We start from the raw sequence: 7,042 nt of genomic DNA on the forward strand, positions 1-7,042 counted from the left end.
GTTATAATTTATTATTCATTGTACAGATATTGCTAAATAGTATGTACAGAAATTATTAATATACAAAAATGACAATGTGTTTTTACAAAATAATGCACTATGTAAATTTAAGACCTTCGGTGAGGCTCGAGGTGGAGCGCTCTGGTGAGCTTTTACTATACCGCTTGCTCCCTCTCGCTACATATATATAAGTAATATATATGTATAAGTTATGGTTGGACAACACCTGTATACAACAGGTAGGAATAGGGTGCAGGTGACGCCCGATATGGTGGAAAACATTAGAAAATACATGGAGGCGCTTTAGAAGGAACCGGTGTTGGCATTCCCGTACTTTGAACGTACATTTATCATCACCACGGACGCAAGTGAGTACGCGTTGGGGGCGGTACTGTCGCAGGATTGCGAGGGTGGAGAGCGACTGGTGGCGTACGCTAGCAGGCGGTTAACAGATGCAGAGACAAGGTACAGCGCACTTGAGCGAAAACTGTTAGGTATCGTGTGGGCGGTAGAACATTTTCGCCCCTATGTTTTCGGGAGGAAATTCCGAGTACATACAGATCACAGACCGCTTCAATGGGTTGGGAAGCTTAAAGAGTTCTCAGCTAGGGTCACCAGATGGAAGGAACTGCTCAACCAGTACAACATCGTAATCCAGTACAAACCAGGAAAAGAAAATGTTGTCGCTGACTGGCTATCCCGCACGATCACCGTAAATGCAATAGACGAGGAACAACCACAGACGTCAGGAGAGGCGAGACAATTTTTGCGAGAATGGACACCAGGGGAAGAAGAAACGCAAAGCACGACGGGTAACGACAATGAGCCATCATCCGAGAACGAAAGCTCCACTGATGGAAGACCAACGGAGATGGCTAGAGCTAGAGGAGGTGGTGAACGATAAATCACACCAAATTATTTGGAAGACAAGAACTTTCTGATCCATGAAGATGGACTTCGCTAAATACGGAAAGACCTCGATCACCACTATTTGGTCGGCACCTGGTGTCAGGAATGATGAGATCTGCCAAGCATTGAAAGATGCATCCAAACCGGGGCGAACATACCATCTATACGTCGGGGATGCAGTTGTTTGGGAGAAGATAAAACGCCTCTGGAGATTGGAGAAAATCGGAATGGATCGAAACTTCGTTCGTTGCCTAATAATGGTGGAAACCGTTCAGGACAGAGATCAAAAGAGGGAGGTCACCTTGGCATACCACCAGGGGAAGACCAATCACCGAGGCTTGAATGAGACCTACCAAGCCCAGCGACAGAAATATTTCTGGTGGAATATGTGGAAAACAATTCAGGAGATAATCGCAACTGTGAGGTGTGGCTCAGCACCAAATACGACCGACACCCACCCAAGGCGACACAAGAGGAGACACCGACGGCGAACACAGCGTTAGTCGAATTACAAATCGACACTTTCACCTGGAGGGGCTACAAGTGGGCTACAGTGATTGACCTTTTTAGCAAAGTGGCCATGGCACATCAGATTCGAGAAAGATCGGCCGAGGCGATATTGGGAGCGCTGCATTTATGGTTTCAGTTCTATGGAATACCGGAAAGGATATCGTCTGATGCGGGACGGGAGTTCGATAACGCCAACGTCAGAGAAGAAATGAAGGCTTTGCAGGTAAGGTGGCATCTAAACACCCCAGGACACCCTAAGTGCAGGGGGGGTATAGAGAGGCTCCACGGTACGTTTAGCGATCACTTCCGGGTGTACCAGCTAGATAAGGGCCTGGAACCTGACGAGGCTATGATAAGAGCTATCGCAGCCTATAACCATATAACTCCGTGCATACGGTAACGGGATTCGCTCCAGTCGAAATTCTGTTCGGACTTAGAGGGCGCAAACGCGATTATAGAAACACGGTGATTGACGGAGAGGAGATCATCGGTAACGTGATGGGACTGAGAAAAACGTGGGACATGGACAGAAAGAGAATCGAAAAGGAAAAAGCCAAACGCGTGGCGCGACATAACGAGGGTGTACGTGACATTGTGGGGAAAATTTGTATAGGGACAGTGGTTTATTATAGAGTGAGCTCTAACAGGGGTAAGGAGCCGCAAAGATATGAGGGGCCAATCAGGGTGATTATAATTAGAGAGCATAATATAGTAACAATAGAGAGTATTAAAGAACCAAAAAAACGAAGGACGGTCCACATACTCCACTTGAGTTGTTCAAGTTCCCCTTAATGAATAATCAATAGGATCTGGAGTTTTCTCATCAATGTAAAAGTTTTTTTTTTTTTTGCATACAAAGGTTTTATCGTTAGTGTTTCTAAGTTTTATGGTAAGAAGAACGGAGTGACAAGTTTTATTAGTTTGTAAATAGTTCAAGTGTTAATTTTAGTTTATGAAAAGTGTATTTTTTTAGTTTTCGTTTTTTGTGTATAAGTTAGTTTTTTTGTTTTGTTGTGGTTATCTTTTTTGAGTTTATGAGGGATGTTCATAAACTGGTAGGGGGGAGTTATGGTTTGACAAGGCCTGTATACAACTCTAATCCTAACTCCCCATGTAAATAAACCTCAATAATGTCTATAAGGAGCATCACAGAGATAATAAAGTAGTATCGTTCTAGTAAGCGTACGGTTTAATTCTGTTCCCTCTTTTCCTTTTTCTTCAAGCCTTTCAGCCCAAGTGCTCGTAAGTTATATATATATATATATATACTATAATTGTGTCCGACAAAATTATGATTCCGTAACTTTATGGTTCCGTAACTCGCTTTCCAATAAGTAATAATTATAACAATTCAAAGGTATATAATCCTGGGAAGGCACAAATTTATGTATAAGTTTCAATTTAAAATTCAATACCAAAGGGCCAAATTTATGCATATAGTATTATCGGTTCCAACGAAATTATGATGTTCCATGTCTCGCTTTCAAATAAGGTACTAATTATAACTATTCAGGGCTATATTATCAAAGGATCAACATTAGAAAACATTCACATTTATGAGGGGACATTACGAATTTACAAGGATGCCGTTTGGTCTCAAAAATGTTCCCATAACCTTCCAGCGCCTGATGGACAAGTTTAGGAATTGACGAATATGTAGCGTATTTCAGAAAATTAGGAAGTTTTGGCTGAAGTTATCGAAAGAGAAATCATCGCTGGGCGGAAAAAAATAAATTTTTTAGGCCATATAATTTACAGGGAAGGAGTTAAAGCCGATGGAGATACGGAAGACGGCTGTGCCTAGAGATATGAAGGGAGTTCGGAGGTTGTTTGGGAACTTTCAATTATTACAGGAGATTTGTACCAGAAATGGTCTAGTACCTTGTCATCGAAAGTTGATCATCACACCGATTGTTGAAGACAATATTAGGCAGTGGATGGAGAAGCCGTGAACAGGAGCCGGTGCTTGCGTTCCCGGACTTCACTTGGCAATTCAATATCACTACGGATGCGAGTGAGTACGGGCTGGGAGCAATGTTGTCTCAGGAAGGTGAAAAGGGAGATCGCCCACTGGCATACGCCAGTAGGTGCCTAACAGAAACGGAAACCAGATGCAGTGCGCTTGAACGAGAGCACTTGGGGCTCAATAGTCTGGGCTGTTGACCACTTTAGACCATATGTGTTTGGCAGAAGGTTTAGGGTACTCACTGACCACAGGTCTCTTCAATGGGTGGGAAAGTTGAAGGAGCCTTTGGCTAGGATTACGCGCTGGAAGCTGCTCCTCGCACAGTATAATCATATACAAACCAGGAAAAGAAAATGTGGTAGCCGATTGGTTGTCTCGAGTAATTACAGTAAACGCAGAGGAAGCGGAGGCCGCAAAACCCTCTAGAAACTTCCTTCGGGAGTGGACACCGGGAGAGGAAGAAGAACATAATGTGGTGGAGAAAGACGATAAGGAGGAATCTTCGTCTAACAAGAGCTCGGAGGAAGGAAGACCAATAGATATGCAGGCCATAATAAACGACAAGAGGCGACAGATTGTAAGGAAGACGAAGACCACTGGATTGCTTAAAGTTGAGTGTTGTAAATATGGGAGAAGCAAAATCACAACGATTTGATCACTGCCATGTATGAGGGACGACCAGATGTGTGGAAAGTTGAAGGATGCTTTAGGGGCCGGATAAACTCATCACCTTTACGTGGGCAATGCCATCGTCTGAGAGAAGATCGAGCGGCTATGGTGCAGTGAACAAATATGGATGGATAGGAGGTTCATCCGTTGCAAGGAGATGATGGAAACCCTTCAGGAAGACGAACGACAAAAAGAGGTGACCATAGCATATCACCAGGACAAAACGAATCACCGGGAATCCTGGAGACCCTAGACGCAATAAAGAGAAAGTAGTTAGGAAATTTCTAAGTTTGTATGTGCACGAAATACGATAGAAACCCACCAAAAGGAGGACAAGAGGAAGCATATACCGCACATGCCCCGCTTAACGATTTAAAGATCGATAATTCCACCTGGAGAGAATAGAAATGGATAACTGTGATTGATATCTTCAGTAAGGTGGCAATGGCGCACCAGGTGCAAGAAAAATCGTCGGAAGCAGTGCTGGCAGCTCTCCAGATGTGGTTACAATTCTAACTTTTTAAACGTTTTTAACTTTTTTAAATATTGTTTTTTTCATTTTAACTTTTTCATGTATTGTACGAAGAATTATTCCTTTTTTTATTTTATTCCTAGGTTTGAAGAATGTATATAGTGTTTACTTCAGCAAGTTTTTTTTTTTTAACGATAATTGTATGGGATTTTTTTTTTATTTTAAATAGTTTTAGATTGATGTTTGTATAGTTATAATATAGTATAATATAGTATTAGTATACGAGGATTGTTCGAAAAACTGGTGGGGGGAGTTAAGGTCTGACGAGATCAGCAGATTGAATGTACATAAGAGATGTACCGAACACAATAAAGCCAGTATTTTACAGCAGTTTAAGGGTGACAGATCTTATTCCTTCTTCTCTTTTTTTAAACTTCTGTGAGCTCAAAGACTGAAAAATAAAAAAGCGAGATAGAAATGACCAAATCGCTTGTTACTCAAAGACTGACTTTTATTTTGTTCCGTACCTTTAAATATACATCGTTGATCAGCTGATCTACTCGATCACCTGACATTAAAATAACAGCTGACTAAGGCTGTAACTCTCCCCCCCCCCCACTGGCTTACGAATAATTCTCGTAAACTTATACTATACAATAAAATAATATAAAATACAAAAACTATAACTATTTTCAATAACGTATTTACAATAGACAAAACAAAGGATTGACAGTCCTCATAAACTATATTCAAACAAAAAGTAAAGAAAAACAAAAATAAAATCATGATTTTATACAATTAAAAAAATGGACAAATTTATTCAATACATCGCCATAATTAAAAATAAAAAATTACCACTTAAGAAAACATAACACAACAGATAAGTTGAGATGAGGACACTCCGGATTACTCTTGCGCAGGTGTTTCGGTTAGTGGGACTTGAAGTTGTTCAATATGAACTGTCCTTCGCTTTTTGGGACTTCTAATACTCTCAATAGTTATAACATTATGTTATCTTATTATTATCACTATATGAATGGTCCCTCGTATCGCTGTATCTCCTTACCCTTATATGATCCCAACCTTTTATATACAAATGTCCCAATTTCTATCGTTCCCTTCCTATCTGTGACGTTTAAATTCTCCCGAGTGACTCTCCTATCTTTTTCCCACTCCAATTTTCCCTGGAAGTTTTCCCATAGCTTTTTCTTAGTGACATGATTGTTGCTAATCTCGTCACCGTCCGCCGCCGTGCCCTTTTAGTCCCGCCGAATTCCACAAAGCCCGAAAAGGGTCTAGAACGGCAAAAACCTCGTAACGGTGTGCACCGAATGATTGTATGCCGCAATTGCCTTTGGCATTGCCACGTTTGGTTCCTGTCCTTGGTCTATCTGGTACAATTGAAGGTGATCGCTCAGTGTTCAGTGAATCCGCTGTACGCCTCCTCTACTTCTGGGGTGTCCTGGTGTGTTGAGGTGCCATTTCTCCTTTTCTCCAAGATTCGAAACATTATTCAACATTCTACAGATCTGGTCATTCTTCACGCCTGGTTGCGATCAAATCGTCGTTATTTTACTTCACCCGTACTCACGTTGTTTAATTTTGGTCATTCCGTTGTTTTTCGTGTTCCAAATAATTTGTCTCTTCTTGTCATTAATTATTTCCTCCATTTCCTCTACGGCCCCAGGTCTTTCTTCAGCCAAACTCTCATTATTCGAAGATTTTTCCCTACCATCTTCCGCTTCATTCTGATCTTCCACTCAAGGTGTCCATTCCCGCAGAAACTGTCTCATGCACCGCACGGTTCCCCATTTTCTTGTTCCACGGCGTTCGTGGTTATGGCTCGAGACAACTAATCGGCCACCACATTTTCTTTTCCCGGTTTATATGTAACCATGTTATTTTGCGCTAGAAGCGAGTTATCCTGGCTGACGATTCCTTCAGTTTTCCCACCCTCTAGAGTGGTCTATGGTCAGTATGTATCTTGAACCTTCTGGCGAACACATATGGTCTAAAGTGATCGGCGGCCCACACTATTCCCAAGAGTTCTCGTTCCATCGCGCTGTATCTACTTTCCGTCTCCGTAAGGCGCCTGCCGGCATACGCCACTGGGCGCTCTCCCCCATCACCCTCCTGAGACAGCACCGCTCCTAGCACATACTCAGTCGCATCTGTGGTAATCGTGAATTGTCGATTAAAATCTGGAAAAGCTAGTACCGGCTCTTGCTGCAACCTCTCCATGCACCATCTGATATTGTCCTCCATCATCGGGGTGACGATCATCTTCCTGCCTTTCTTGAGTAGGTTGTTGAGTGGAACGAGATACTACGCTATTTCTGGAACAAACCTTCTGTAATAATTTAGAGTCCCCAACAATCTACGAATTCCTTTTATGTCACTAGGTACTGCCATTTTCTGGATTGCTGAAACTTTATCCGGGTCTGGTTTAACTCCCTCCTTAGAAATTGTGTGACCCAGAAATTTTATTTGTTCTTGCCCCAGCGCCGACTTTTCCC

Source organism: Halyomorpha halys, unplaced genomic scaffold, assembly GCF_000696795.3.
Source record: "Halyomorpha halys isolate HHAL.00 unplaced genomic scaffold, Hhal_1.1 Scaffold366.1, whole genome shotgun sequence".
Taxonomy (NCBI): domain Eukaryota; kingdom Metazoa; phylum Arthropoda; class Insecta; order Hemiptera; family Pentatomidae; genus Halyomorpha; species Halyomorpha halys.